At 38.8% G+C, this 15,682-nt stretch overlaps 1 protein-coding gene across 2 annotated transcripts in view; it reads left to right on the forward strand.

Moving 5' to 3' along the window:
* GSK3B (glycogen synthase kinase 3 beta) overlaps window positions 1–15,682 on the forward strand; it is a 200,276-nt gene that overhangs the window by 79,127 nt on the left and 105,467 nt on the right. The gene's annotated exons all lie outside the window — the stretch shown is intronic.

The following is a 15,682-nucleotide window of genomic DNA, read 5'->3' on the forward strand; positions in this document are numbered from 1 at the left end:
AACCCGCGTCCCCTGCATTGGCAGGCGGACTCCCAACCACTGCGCCACCAGGGAAGCCCTATATGTATAATTGAATCACTTTGTTGTATACAAGTTTTAAAAAAAAAACTTGGTAATGTTTATAAGGTATATAATCCTTTCAATGAGCTTTTGAGTTCGGTTTGCTAGTATTTTGTTGAGGGTTTTTGCATCAGTATCTATCAGGGATATTGGTCTGTAGTTTTCCTGATGTTTCCATCCCTACTTTTAATGTATCTGTGTCTTTGAATTTTAAATGGATTTCTTTTAGATTATATAGAGTTGGGTCTTTTTAAAACTTATTTTTTAAATTATTTTTGTTTTTAAATTGTGATGTAATTGATTTATAACATTGTTAAACTTTAATGTTTTTTCATTTTTGTTTTTTTAATCCACTGATAGTCTCTGTCTTTCGTGTGGTATATTTAGGCCTTTGATGTTTAAAGAGATTATTGGTATGGTTGAATCATATTTTTACCATATTTGTTAGTTTCTATTCATTGAACTTGTTCTTTGTTTATTTTGTCTTGCTGTTTTTTTGCTTTCTCTGTTTTTGACAGCATTTTATAGGATTCTGTTTTTTCTCCTCTCAGCATATATTTTCTTTTTTTTTCTTTTCTTTTATAATCTTATTTTATTTTTTATACAGCACGTTCTTATTAGTTATCCATTTTATACGTATTAGTGTATACATGTCCAATCCCAATCTCCCAGTTCATCCCAGCACCACCACCACACCCCCACACACCACTTTCCCGCCTTGGTGTCCATACGTTTGTTCTCTACATCTCTGTCTCTATTTCTGCCCTGCAAACCACTTCATCTGTACCACTTTTCTAAGTTCCACATATATGCATTAATATACAATATTTCTTTTTCTCTTTCTGACTTACTTCACTCTGTATGACAGTCTCTAGATCCATCCACATCTCTAAAAATGACCCAATTTCGTTCCTTTTTATGGCTGAGTAATATTCTATTGTATATATGCACCACATCTTCTTTACCCATTCATCTGTCTATGGGCATTTATATTGCTTCAATGACCTGGCTATTGTAAATAGTGCTGCAATGAACATTGGGGTGCATGTGTCTTTTTGAATTATGGTTTGCTCTGGGTACATGCCCAGCAGTGGGATTGCTGGGTCATATGGTAATTCTATTTTTAGTTTTTTAAGGAACCTCCGTACTGTTCTCCATAGTGGCTGTATCAATTTACATTCCCACCAACAATGCAAGAGGGTTCCCTTTTCTCCACACCCTCTCCAGCATTTGTTGTTTGTAGATGTTCTGATGATACCCATTCTAACTGGTGTGAGGTGATACCTCATTGTAGTTTTGAATTGCATTTCTCTAATAATTAGTGATGTTGAGCAGCTTTTCATGTGCTTCTTGGCCATCTATATGTCTTCTTTGGAGAAATGTCTACTTAGGTCTTCTGCCCATTTTTGGATTGGGTTGCTTGTTTTTTTTAATATTGAGCTGCATGAGCTGTTTATGTATTTTGGAGATTAATCCTTTGTCCGTTGATTCATTTGCAAATATTTTTTCCCTTTCTGAGGGTTGTCATTTTCTCTTGTTTGTAGTTTCCTTTGCTTTGCAAAAACTTTCAAGTTTCATTAGGTTCCATTTGTTTATTTGTTTTTATTTCCATTACTCTAGGAGGTGGATCAAAAAAGATCTTGCTGTGATTTATGTCAAAGAATGTTCTTCCTATGTTTTCCTCTAAGTGTTTTATAGTGTCTGGTCTTATATTTAGGTCTCTAATCCATTTTGAGTTTATTTTTGTGTATGGTGTTAGGGAGGGTTCTAATTTCATTCTTTTACATGTAGCTGTCCAGTTTTCCCAGCACCACTTATTGAAGAGACTGTCTTTTCTCTATTGTATATCCTTGCTTCCTTTGTCATAGATTAGTTGACCATAGGTGCATGGGTTTATCTCTGGGCTTTCTATCCTGCTCCACTGATCTATATATCTGTTTTTGTGCCAGTACCATATTGTCTTGATTAATGTAGCTTTGTAATATCGTGTGAAGCCAGGGAGTCTGATTCCTCCAGTTCCGTTTTTTTCCCTCAAGACTGCTTTGGCTATTCGGGGTCTTTTGTGTCTCCATACAAATTTTAAGATTTTTTGTTCTAGTTCTGTAAAAAATGCCATTGGTAATTTGATAGGGATTGGATTGAATCTGTAGATTGCTTTGGGTAGTAGAGTCATTTTCACAATATTGATTCTTCCAATCCAAGAACATGGTATATCTCTCCATCCGTTTGTATCATCTTTAATTTCTTTCATCAGTGTCTTATAGTTTTCTGCATACAGGTCTTTTGTGTCCCTAGGTAGGTTTATTCCTAGGTATTTTATTCTTTTTGTTGCAGTGGTAAATGGGAGTGTTTCCTTGATTTCTCTTTCAGATTTTTCATCATTAGTGTATAGGAATGCAAGAGATTCTGTGCATTAATTTTGTATCCTGCTACTTTACCACATTCATTGATTAGCTCTAGTAGTTTTCTGGTGGCATCTTTAGGATTCTCTATGTATAGTATGATGTCATCTGCAAACAGTGACAGCTTTACGTCTTCTTTTCCGATTTGGATTCCTTTTATTTCCTTTTCTTCTCTGATTGCTGTGGCTAAAACTTCCAAAACTATGTTGAATAAGAGTGGTGAGAGTGGGCAACCTTGTCTTGTTCCTGATCTTAGAGGAAATGCTTTCAGTCTTTCACCATTGAGGACGATGTTGGCTGTGGGTTTGTCATATATGGCCTTTATTATGTTGAGGAAAGTTCCCTGTATGCCTACTTTCTGGAGGGTTTTTATCATAAATGGGTGTTGAATTTTGTCGAAAGCTTTCTCTGCATCTATTGAGATGATCATATGGTTTTTTTTTTGATCATATGGTTTTTCTCCTTCAGTTTCTTAATATGGTGTATCACGTTGATTGACTTGCGAATATTTAAGAATCCTTGCATTCCTGGAATAAACCCCACTTAATCATGGTGTACGATCCTTTTAATGTGCTGTTGGATTCTGTTTGCTAGTATTTTCTTGAGTATTTTTGCATCTATGTTCATCAGTGATATTGGCCTGTAGTTTTCTTTCTTTGTGATATCCTTGTCTGGTTTTGGTATCAAGGTGATGGTGGCCTTGTAGAATGAGTTTGGGAGTGTTCCTCCCTCTGCTATATTTTGGAAGAGTTTGAGAAGGATAGGTGTTAGCTCTTCTCTAAATGTTTGATAGAATTCGCCTGTGAAGCCATCTGGTCCTGGGCTTTTGTTTGTTGGGAGATTTTTTATCACAGTTTCAATTTCAGTGCTTGTAATTGGTCTGTTCATATTTTCTATTTCTTCCTGATGCACTCTTGGCAGGTTGTGCATTTCTAAAAATTTGTCCATTTCTTCCAGGTTGTCCATTTTATTGGCATAGAGTTGCTTGTAGTAATCTCTCATGATCCTTTGTATTTCTGCAGTGTCAGTTGTTACTTCTCCTTTTTCATTTCTAATTCTATTGATTGGAGTCTTCTCCCTTTTTTTCTTGATGAGTCTGGCTAATGGTTTATCAATTTTGTTTATCTTCTCAAAGAACTAGCTTTTAGTTTTATTGATCTTTGCTATCGTTTCCTTCATTTCTTTTTCATTTATTTCTGATCTGATCTTTATGATTTCTTTCCTTCTGCTAACTTTGGGGTGTTTTTGTTATTCTTTCTCTAATTGCTTTAGTTGCAAGGTTAGGTTGTTTATTCGAGATGTTTCCTGTTTCTTAAGGTGGGATTGTATTGCTATAAATTTCCCTCTTAGAACTGCTTTTGCTGCATCCCATAGGTTTGGGGTCGTCGTGTCTCCATTGTCATTTGTTTCTAGGTATTTTTTTATTTCCTCTTTGATTTCTTCAGTGATCACTTCGTTATTAAGTAGTGTATTGTTTAGCCTCCATGTGTTTGTATTTTTTACAGATCTTTTCCTGTAATTGATATCTAGTCTCATAGCGTTGTGGTCAGAAAAGATACTTGATACAATTTCAATTTTCTTAAATTTACCAAGGCTTGATTTGTGACCCAAGATATGATCTATCCTGGAAAGTGTTCCATGAGCACTTGAGAAAAATGTGTATTCTGTTGTTTTTGGATGGAATGTCCTATAAATATCAATTAAGTCAGTCTTGTTTAATGTATCATTTAAAGTTTGTGTTTCCTTACTTATTTTCATTTTGGATGATCTGTCCATTGGTGAAAGTGGGGTGTTAAAGTCCCCTACTATGAGTGTGTTACTGTCGATTTCCCCTTTTATGGCTGTTAGTATTTGCCTTATGTATTGAGGTGCTCCTATGTTGGGTGCATAAATATTTACAATGGTTATATCTTCTTCTTGGATTATGTAGTGTCCTTCTTTGTCTCTTCTAGTAGTCTTTATTTTAAAGTCTATTTTTTCTGATATGAGAATTGCTACTCCAGCTTTCTTTTGGTTTCCATTTGCATGGAATATCTTTTTCCATCCCCTTACTTTCAGTCTGTATGTGTCTCTAGGTCTGAAGTGGGTCTCTTGTAGACAGCATATATATGGGTCTTGTTTTTGTATCCATTCAGCCAATCTGTGTCTTTTGGTGGGAGCATTTAGTCCATTTACATTTAATGTAATTATCGATATGTATGTTCCTATTCCCATTTTCTTAATTGTTTTGGGTTCGTTATTGTAGGTCTTTTCCTTCTCTTGTGTTTCTTGCCTAGAGAAGTTCCTTTAGCATTTGTTGTAAAGCTGGTTTGGTGGTGCTGAACTCTCTCAGCTTTTGCTTGTCTGTAAAGGTTTTAATTTCTCCATCAAATCTGAATGAGATCCTTGCTGGGTAGAGTAATCTTGGTTGCAGGTTTTTTCTCCTTCATCATTTTAAATATGTCCTGCCAGTCCCTTCTGGCTTGCAGAGTTTCTGCTGAAAGATCAGCTGTTAACCTTATGGGGGTTCCTTTGTGTGTTATTTGTTGTTATTCCCTTGCTGCTTTTAATATGTTTTCTTTGTATTTAATTTTTGACAGTTTGATTAATATGTGTCTTGGCGTATTTCTCCTTGGATTTATCCTGTATGGGACTCTCTGTGCCTCCTGGACTTGATTAACTATTTCCTTTCCCATATTAGGGAAGTTTTCAACTATAATGTCTTCAAATATTTTCTCAGTCCCTTTCTTTTTCTCTTCTTCTTCTGGAACCCCTATAATTCGGATGTTGGTGCGTTTAATATTGTCCCAGAGGTCTCTGAGACTGTCCTCAGTTCTTTTCATTCTTTTTTCTTTATTCTGCTCTGCAGTAATTATTTCCACTATTTTATCTTCCACGTCACTTATCCGTTCTTCTGCCTCAGTTTTGCTGCTGTTGATCCCATCTAGAGTATTTTTAATTTCATTTATTGTGTTTCTAATCGTTGCTTGTATCATCTTTAGTTCTTCTAGGTCCTTGTTAACTGTTTCTTGCATTTTGTCTATTCTATTTCCAAGATTTTGGATCATCTTTACTATCATTATTCTGAATTCTTTTTCAGGTACACTGCCTATTTCCTCTTCATTTGTTAGGTCTGGTGGGTTTTTATCTTGCTCCTTCTCCTGCTGTGTGTTTTTCTGTCTTCTCATTTTGCTTATCTTACTGTGTTTGGGGTCTCCTTTTTGCAGGCTGCAGGTTCGTAGTTCCCGTTGTTTTTGGTGTCTGTCCCCAGTGGCTAAGGTTGGTTCCGTGGGTTGTGTAGGCTTCCTGGTGGAGGGGACTAGTTCCTGTGTTCTGGTGGATGAGGCTGGATCTTGTCTTTCTGGTGGGCAGGTCCACGTCTGGTGGTGTGTTTTGGGTTATCTGTGGCCTTTTTATGATTTTAGGCAGCCTCTCTGCTAATTGGTGGCATTGTGTTCCTGTCTTGCTAGTTGTTTGGCATAGGGTGTCCAGCACTGTAGCTTGCTGGTCGTTGAGTGAAGCTGGGTGCTGGTGTTGAGATGGAGATCTCTGGAAGATTTTCGCCGTTTGATATTATGTGGAGCTGGGAGGTCTCTTGTGGACCAGTGTCCTGAAGTTGGCTCTCCCACCTCAGAGGCACAGCACTGACTCCTGGCTACAGCACCGACTCCTGGCTACAGCACCAAGAACCTTTCATCCACACGGCTCAGACTCCTCAGTTTGGGATGATTCGTTGTCTATTCATGTATTCCACAGATGCAGGGTACATCAAGTTGATTGTGGAGCTTTAATCCACTGCTTCTGAGGCTGCTGGGAGAGATTTCCCTTTCTCTTCTTTGTTCTTACAGCTCCCGGGGCTCAGCTTTGGATTTGGCCCCGCCTCTGCGTGTAGGTTGACGGAGGGCATCTCTTCTTCGCTCAGAAAGGACAGGGTTGAAGGAGCAGCCGCTTCGGGGACTTTGGCTCACTCAGGCCGGTGGGGAGGGAGGAGCACGGAGTGCGGGGCGAGCCTGCGGCAGCAGAGGCCGGCGTGACATTACACCAGCCCGAGGCGCGCCGTGCGCTCTCCCGGGGAAGCCATCCCTGGATCCCGCGACCCCGGCAGTGAAGGGCTGCACAGGCTCCCCGGAATGGGGGTGTGGACAGTGACCTGCGCTCGCACACAGGCCTCTTGGCAGCGGCAGCAGCAGCCCCAGCACCCCACTCCCATCTCTGGGGTCCGCGCTTTCAGCCGCGGCTCGCACCTGTCTCTGGAGCTCCTTTAAGCAGCGCTCATAATCCCCTCTCCTCAGCAACAGGAAACAAAGAAGGAAGAAAAAGGCTCTTGCCTCTTTGGCAGGTCCAGACTTTTTCCCGGACTCCCTCCCGGCTAGCTGTGGCGCATTAGCCCCTTTCAGGCTGTGTTCATGCCGCCAGCCCCAGTTCTCTCCCTGTGATCCGATGGAAGCCGGAGCCTCAGCTCCCAGCCCCGCTCGCCCTGGCGGGCGAGCAGACAAGCCCTCTCGGGCTGATGAGTGCCGGTCAGCACCGATCCTCTGTGCGGGAATCTCTCCGCTTTGCCCTCCGTACCCCTGTTGCTGTGCTTTCCTCCGTGACTCGGAAGCTTTCCCCCTCTGCCACCCGCAGTCTCCGCCCACGAAGGGGCTTCCTAGTGTGTGGAAACCTTTCCTCCTTCAAGGCTCCCTCCCACTGGTGCAGGTCCTGTCCCTATCCTTCTGTCTCTGTTTATTCTTTTTTCTTTTGCTCTACCCAGGTACGTGGGGGAGTTTCTTGCCTTTTGGGATGTCTGAGGTCTTCTGCCAGCGTTCAGTAGGTGTTCTGTAGGAGTTGTTCCACGTGTAGCTGTATTTCTGGAGTATCTGTGGGGAGGAAGGTGATCTCCGCGTCTTACTCTTCTGCCATCTTCCCCCGAAGTTCTACTTTTCTTTTTAACTTTATTCAGTAGTTGTACTTGAGTCTACAATGTACATTTTACTACTTTTTTTGTGTGTGTGTGTGTGGTATGCGGGCCTCTCACTGTTGTGGCCTCTCCTGTTGCGGAGCACAGGCTCCAGACGCACAGGCTCAGCAGCCATGGCTCACAGGCCCAGCTGCTCCGCGGCATGTGGGATCTTCCCAGACCGGGGCACGAAGCCGTGTCCCCTGCATTGGCAGGCGGACTCTCAACCACTGCGCCACCAGGGAAGCCCCATTTTACTACTTTTTGAAGTCCATTTTCAATTAACACTATACTACTTCACTGATAGTGAAAGTACCTCAGGGCAGAGTATTCCCAGTTCCCCCTTTCCATTCCATATGACATTGCTATCATTAATATCACTAATCTGTAAGATATCATCACTGAATGCATTGTTGCTGTTATTATTTTGAACAAATGGTTATATGTTAGATCAATTAAGAATAAGAAAAATAAAATATATTTTACTTTTATTATTCTTTTTCTAATGCTCTTTCTTTATGCAGACCTGATAATACCTGTGTCATTTTTCTTCCTTCTGATGAATTTTATGTTTTAACATTTCTTGGATAGCAGGTCTGCTCTTGACAAATTCTGTCAATTTTTATTTTTCTGAGAAAAATCTCTATTTCTCCTTTACATTTGAAGAATAATTTTGCTGGAGACAGAATTCTTGATTGTTGGGGGTTTTTCCTTTCAACACTTCAAATATTTTACTTTACTCTTCCCTTGCTTGCATGACTTTTGAGGAGAAGTCCAAGTAATTTTTTATCTTCGCTTGTCAATAAGTGAGTTTTTATTCTCCCCTCCTCTGGCTTCTTTCAAGATTTCCTCTTTGTGTTTGATCTTTTGCATTTTAAATATGATATACTTAGGTGTAGATTTTTTGGTATTTGTCCTCTTCCTATACCTGTGGTTTAGTCTATGATACTAATTTTGAGAAATTCTCAAGTATTGCTTCAAATGCTTTTTCTGTTTTTTCTTTTCTCCTTGTGTTATTCCCATTATGCGTGTGTTACACCTTTTGTAATTGTCCCACGTTGTTCTTGGATATTGTATTTTGTCTCTTTCATTCTTTGTTCTCTTTGCATTTCAGTTTTGGAAGTTTCTATGGACATTTCTTCAAGCTCACCGATTCCTTCCTTGGCCATGTCCAGTGTATTGATGAATGCATCAAAGACATTGTTAATTTCTGTTACAGTGTTTTTTATTTCTTTTGAATCTTTCTTAGAGTTTCAATCTCTCTCTGTATACATTACCCATCTGTTCTTGTGTGTTACCTACTTTTTTGATTAGAGTCCTTAGCATAATAATCAGTTGTTTTAAATTCCTACTCTGATAATTCTAATATCTCTGCTATGTTCAGTTCTGATGCCTGCTCTCTGTGTATTGACACTCTGATTTTTGTCTTTTAGTATTCCTTGTGATGTTATGATGAAAACTGGACACGATATACTGAGTAAAAGTCACTTAAGAAAATATATAGGCCTTTAGTGTGAGATTTTATGTTTATCTGGCAAGAATTAGACTGTGTTTACTGTTTACTGTAGCTGTAGGTGCCAGAAGTTAAAATTTCCTCTGGTGGCCTTTTATTTTGTCTCTCCTCTCGTCTTTGGGTTTCCTGAGAAAACTCTTCTTAAATAAAGTCTGAGACATGCAGTTCTTTCCATTATATTTCTCTGCTATTATAGGAAAGCCCTATATAAGTGGTGGTAATGTGTGGAGGGAGGGAAAGTGTTCTATATTCCTAAAATTGTCTCAGTGTCTTAACGAGCCTGTGTTCTGGTCTTGACCTTTATATATGTTTCTCAACTTTTTGTTCTTCCTGCCCCCAGTAGGTGAGACAAGAAGGCTGGAGAGGGCTGGAGTTTTTATATTTCCCTTCCTTCACATGGAAGGCTAGATGAGGTTAGAGTTGGTTATTTCACTTCCCCCACTTGGACGTCTACACAAGGCTAGAGTTGGGCATTTCCTTTCCCCCAGTTCAGTTAGCTCTGTTAGAATAGTTTTTCTTATGGGAAGTCTTAAGAAGAAGAGAATGCTCTAGGCCCATTTTTAAATGGCTACTTTTTTCTTCTTCCTGCTTCCAGCAGATGTTTCTTAGATATTCACTGTGAGAACCTGATAAGGCTCCTGGAGGTAAAACTGAGAAAAGTGTGGTCCACCTTCTGGAGTTTTTAACTCTGAGATTTGTTCACACTTGCACCTCTGTCAGTTACAGTTTAAGTTTTCCTGTACTGGTACTGGTTCTACAGGCAATTTCTGCTCCTGGGCTTCTCCTCCAGTAAGCTGTGATTCTGTGTGTCTGCCTGTTTGTCCGCAGTTTTTAGGGCAGCAGCTTGCCCTGTGACCTCAGTTCTCTGATGGACTTAAGAAGAGGGTTGGTTTTCAGTTTATTCAGCTCTTTTCTTGTGAAGATGGGAGGGATGACTTCCAAGCTCCTATGCCAGACTGGAGACCAGAAGTCCTTCCTTTGCTCATTTAAAAATAGATTTTAAAGCAATTATACTCCAATAAAGATGTTTTAAAAAATCTCTTTATTCTTGAATAGAGTTCTTAATTCTGGATACCAGCCCCTTACCAGATATATAATTTACAAATGTTTTTTCCAGTCTGTAGGTTGTCTTTCTACTTTCTTGATAGTTTCCTTTGAAGTACACGTGTTTTTCATTTTGATGAAACCCAATTTATCTGTTTTTTTCTGTGTGTGTGTGTGTGTGTGTGTGTGTGCGTGCGTGCGTGCGTGCGTGCGCGTGCTCTGGTGTTACATCTAAGAATCTTTGCCTAACCCAAGGTCACAAAGATTTACTCTTTTGATTTCTTTTAAGAGTTTTATAATTCTTTTTTGCATGGGGATATCCAGTTGTCCAGGTTCCATTTGTTGACAGCATTATTCTTTTCCTATTGAATTGTCTTGGCACTCTTTATCAAATAAATGTAGGCACTTCTGGACTCTCAGTTTAATTGCATTGATCTATATATGTGTCTGTGCCACCACCACACTGACTTCATTACTTTAGCTTTGTAGTACAATATGAAATCTGGAAGTGTGAGTCCTCCAACTTTTTTCTTCTTTAGTAAGATTATTTTGGCTCATTTGAGTCCCTTGCATTTCTATATGAATTTTATGGTCATCTTGTCATTATCTTAAAAAAATGCAGCTGGAATTTTGATAGGATTACATTAAATTTTGGGAGTGCCATCTTAATGTAAAGTCTTCTAATCCATTAGGGAATAGATTAGGGAATGTCTTTCTCTTTATTTAGTTCCCTTAATTTTTTTTCTAGTTTTCAGTTACAAATCTTGGTGATTATAATATCTGTACTTGTTTATGCCTCTTTGCCACCATTACTAGTTTTTCATTTTCCTAATGCTCAAAAAATATTGAATAGAGCCCTTTATTAAGTAAATTGGACAAGTTAGTTCACTTCTCTGGATTTGTTTTCTGTTGGTAAGATATAAGCGGAAATATTTAATGCTTATAAGGTTTTTTTTTCCTCAGAATAATATGAAGGAAGTTGTATAAAATACCTTTTTAAAGCTGTGAAGCAGTATCCAAGTATCAGGACCTTCTCTCTTCAAATTAGATTTTACCATCTTTAGCTTGGGATGATCTAGTCAGATTTATCTGAATAAGCTCCCTTACCTTACCCTTCCACTAAAAAACCTTCAGTGACTTTTTGAGTTACAGGATCAAGTGTAAGCTAAGGCTAGCCAACTCAGTCTGTATATACTGTGTGCAAAGGACTAAATTAGATGTTATGTAGGTCACAAGAAGGGATATGATACAGTATGTGCATTCAAGGAGTTTACAGTCAAGATAAACATTCGAAATGAGAAATATTAAGCAGATCATGTATTTCAGTATCAGATAATGGGAGTTCATGATTTGTATGACAGAGTATCTTGCTGTGGATTCCCCTCAAAGTTGTGGTTACATGGTTTACATTCACAGACACGGTTTGGGCTAGATAACAACTAAGCTGAAATTTAGGGTTTATTGAGGGCAATTTTATCTGGTCATTGCCATGTAGTACCTGACTGTTGGTGATACTTCCATATTGAATAGAAAAACTTGGGATGTTTTGCAGGGGAGTGAGTGAGTGAGGATAGGGAATTAGGCATGGAGACTTTTCAGTTGAATTGGTAGGTTCTTTCACATCAGTGCATCTTGCAAGGCTTTGTTAAGGTAATTGTATCTTCCTGAGTTCTTTCATTGACATATACTCTAAAAAATACTCTTTCATTGACACGTAAGTATAGTCTTTCACTGACATACTTAAGAGTATATGTCAATAAAAAAATAAGTACATGCTTTTTCATGGGCTAGACCCTGACTGAAGTGGTTATTTTCAGGTCTGCATCGTTACCCTTTGAGTATAGGGCCCTTGACTAGGTCTTAATCTTGAATGATAAGTTGGAGAGTGATTTGAGAGAAGGTAGACATCACAGCTTAATTCTTCTGAACTGGGGAGTAGTCTTTGTGTTGTGAAGGATTGAGTTTCATGATTTGGGAACTTACTTGTCTCTGTAGTTCCTCCTTCATTTTTCTGACTGGCAGTGACATTTCTTACAGTGAAATGCATCATGTGATGTATCATTTTTGTCAACAGGGGTATTATTTTATGTCATCAATTTAAGTAATTCACCAGTTGATTATTGAGTACTTCACCTGGCCTGGGTCTTGTTCTAGGTTTGGGGGATAACGTAACCTGGACAAAACAAAAATCTGTGCCATTTTAGAGCTTATATTTTAATGGGGAGAGATGGACAATAACGAATAAATATCTGAGATAGATATAATATGTTCAGTAATTTGTTGCTCTGGAGAGGAAAAACAGCAAAGAAGAGGGAGGAGAAGGAATGCTAGGAGTGAGTGCCAAGGTGTGACAATGTGGCATTTGAGGAAACATGTAAAGTAGGTGAAAGGGACTAATATTCAGATATTTAGGAGAAGATGGTTCCAGATGGAGGGAATAGCAAATACAAAAACTCTGCCAGGGGTGTCTGAAGTATATGAGGAACAGCTGGATGGTTAGTATGGTAGGTGAGGAGTGAGAGAGCATCAAGTAGTGAGGTCACTGAGTAAGGACAGTGGGAGTGGTGGTGGGTGGGGTAATTGGTAGAAGCCTTGTTAGCCATAGTAAGGGTTTTTGGCTTTCACTCTGTTCAAAGTGGGGAACCACTGGAGATTTTAAGCAGAGAAATGCCACCATCTGACTTACATTTTAAAATGTAAGGTCACTCTACCTGCTTTGTTGAGCATATGGAAGGTGAACAGGGGAAGCTGAAAGGCCATTTAGGAAGTAACTTGGTGATTTAGGCAAAAGCCTCCGAAAAGACTTGCACTAGGGAGGTGGTGAGAAATGATCCGATCCTGGAGATACACACAGACATGCATATATATATATATACACACAGACACACATATAAATAGTTTTTATATTGAGATAATTGTAGATAACCATGCAGTTAATAGTAAGAAATAATACTGGGAGATCTCTTGTACCCTTTCCCCAGTTTTCCTCCATGATAACATCTTGCAAAACTATAGTACAGTATCAACCAGGATATTGACGTTAGTATGATCCACCAGTCTTTTTCACATTTCTCCATATCTTCTTGTACTACTTTGTATGTGTGTGTTTGTGTGTATTTTTTAATTCTCCCCAATTTTATTATATATGTAGGTTTGTGTATTTACTACTACAGTCAAGATAGGGAACAGTTCCACCATCACAAGGACCCACTTACTGCCCTTTTATAACCATACTCATTTCTCTCCCCACCATCTTTCTACTCCCAACCTCCAGTTTAACCCCTTGCAACAATCAGTAATCTGTTCCCCATTTCTGTAATATTGTTACTTGAAGAATGCTATATAAATGAAGTCATATACAGTGTGTTACCTTTTGAGACTGGCTTTATTTGCCCAGCATAATTCTCTGGAGATTCATCAAAGTTGTTGCATGTATCAATAATTGGTTCTCTTTTCTTATTACTAACTAGCATTCCATAGTATGTATATACCACAATTTGTTTATCCATTCGCCCATTGAAAGACATCTATCTGGTAGCTATTCTGAATTCAGCTATGAACATTCAACTGTAGGTTTTTTGTGTAAACATAAATTTCCATTTCTATTAAATTGCTTCACAGTGCAGTTGCTGGGATCTTGGAAATATTTTGAAGGTGGAGCCAACAGTATTTCTTGACAGATTGAAGATGAGGTCAGAGAGAAAGAGGAATCAAGATTTCAAATTTTTGGCCTGCACGGCTGGAATAGTGGAATTGTCAATAATTGAGACAGGGAGACTATGAGTTGAACAGGTTTAAGGAAGATCAGGAATTTTACTCATGATATATCAAGTTGAGATGTATATTAGAAGAATTGTCAAGTAGGCAGTTGGCTAGATGATTCTGGAGTATTACATAGGAAAGATCTGGTCTGGCAATATAAAATTGGGAGTCATCAGCCTTTAAAGCCCTGAGACTGGAAGAGATAATTGATATAGCTGAAAAGAGGTGAGAGACCAAGCCCTGGCTACTCCATTGTCTAGAAAATAAGGAGATTAGATGAACTAGCAAGTGAAACTATTAATTTGGCTAGGCTTTGAGAACGCTGTGGGTGATATAGAAAGAGACAAAATTCATATTTTGCTCTAAAGGCACTTATAGTAAGCTAGTTGGGCAAGGTGTGTGTGTGTGTGTGTGTGTGTGTGTGTGTGTGTGTGTGTCTCCAGTGATATATCTGATTTTTATAAGCTACTTTTTGAAAAACAGTGTTTTATATAACAGCACTGAACTATAGTTGTAAAATAAAACAAAGCTAATAGAGTATATAATAAACTCCAAAATAATTCCTAGGTGCTACAGGAATTTAGATATTGGAAAAGATTAGTGTGAGTGGGGGCAGCTGGAGATGGCCTTGAAGAGGTGGGAGTTAAATAGGAACTTAAAGGATGGGTAGAATATATGTAGGAGGAAGGGAGGGTAGAGACATTCCAGTGATGCTAAGTGTGATCAGTGGCTTAGAACTGGGAATGAAATAATATACTCAAGAAGAGTGAGAAGTGGGATCTAGTTATGATCGCATTGGCCTTGAGTGGAGGGTAATATTGAGTTGATAAAGAGGGACGAGATTATGAAGTGATTTAGACTTTATCTGGTAGGAAATGGGAATATTTCTATCTCTCTTAAAATTTACTTTGCTAATAACATTTCCACTCCAGATCTCTTTTGTTGCTGTTTTCATGGCATATCTTTTTCCATCATTTTATGCTCAAGTTATTATGTCTTTGAATCTGAATCTAAAGCATGCCTATTATAGAAAGAATATAGTTGGAGCTTGCTTTCTTCTCCAGTCTGACAATCTTTGCCTTTGTATGCTCAATCACATTTTACATAGTTTTTCATATGACTAGATTTACCCCTGCATGTTGCTCTTTGTTTTCTATATCTCTCATGTTGTTTTTGATCCTCCATTCTCATTTATTGCCTCCCTTTGTATTGAACAAGTTTTTTAGTGTACCATTTTAGGTCCAGTTTTTTGTTGTTGTTGTTGTTGTTGTACACGGGCCTCTCACTGTTGTGGCCTCTCCCATTGTGGAGCACAGGCTCCGGACACACAGGCTCAGCGGCCATGGCTCATGGGCCCAGCCACTCCACGGCATGTGGGATCTTCCCAGACCGGGGCATGAACCCATGTCCCCTGCATCGAGAGGTGGACTCTCAACCACTGCGCCACCAGGGAAGCCCCCAGTGTTGATTTTTAATATTAAAAAAATTATTTTCTTAGTGGCTGCTTTAGTAATTACAATGTGCATTTCAGTTTATCACAGTCTGCTTCAGTTTAGTTACTTACTTAATTCCAGTAAAATATAGCACCTTTTTCCCAAAATACCTTCATTTTCTCCTTTCTCCTTCCTGCTATTATTGTTATATGTATTACATCTATTTCTGTTATAAGCCTACTAACACACTGTTATCATAATTGCTTTATACAGTTTATGTCTGATGAAATTAAGAAAAGAAAAAATGTGTAGTTTTTTTCTATTTTCCCATTTATATTTACCATTTGTAGTGGTCTTATTTCTCCTTGTGTATTTGAATTACCTTCTGGTGTCATTTCCTTTCAGCCTGAGAGACTTGCTTTAGTATTTTTTAAAGATAGGCTTTCTGCCATAGAATATTCACCATTAAAAAAAAAATCTGAGGATGTTTTTATTTTTCCTTTCCTGTTTGAAGAATAGTTTTTCTGTATATAGCATTCTTGGTTGACAG

This window comes from Hyperoodon ampullatus, assembly GCF_949752795.1.
Source record: "Hyperoodon ampullatus genome assembly, chromosome: 5".
Classification (NCBI taxonomy): Eukaryota; Metazoa; Chordata; class Mammalia; order Artiodactyla; family Ziphiidae; genus Hyperoodon; species Hyperoodon ampullatus.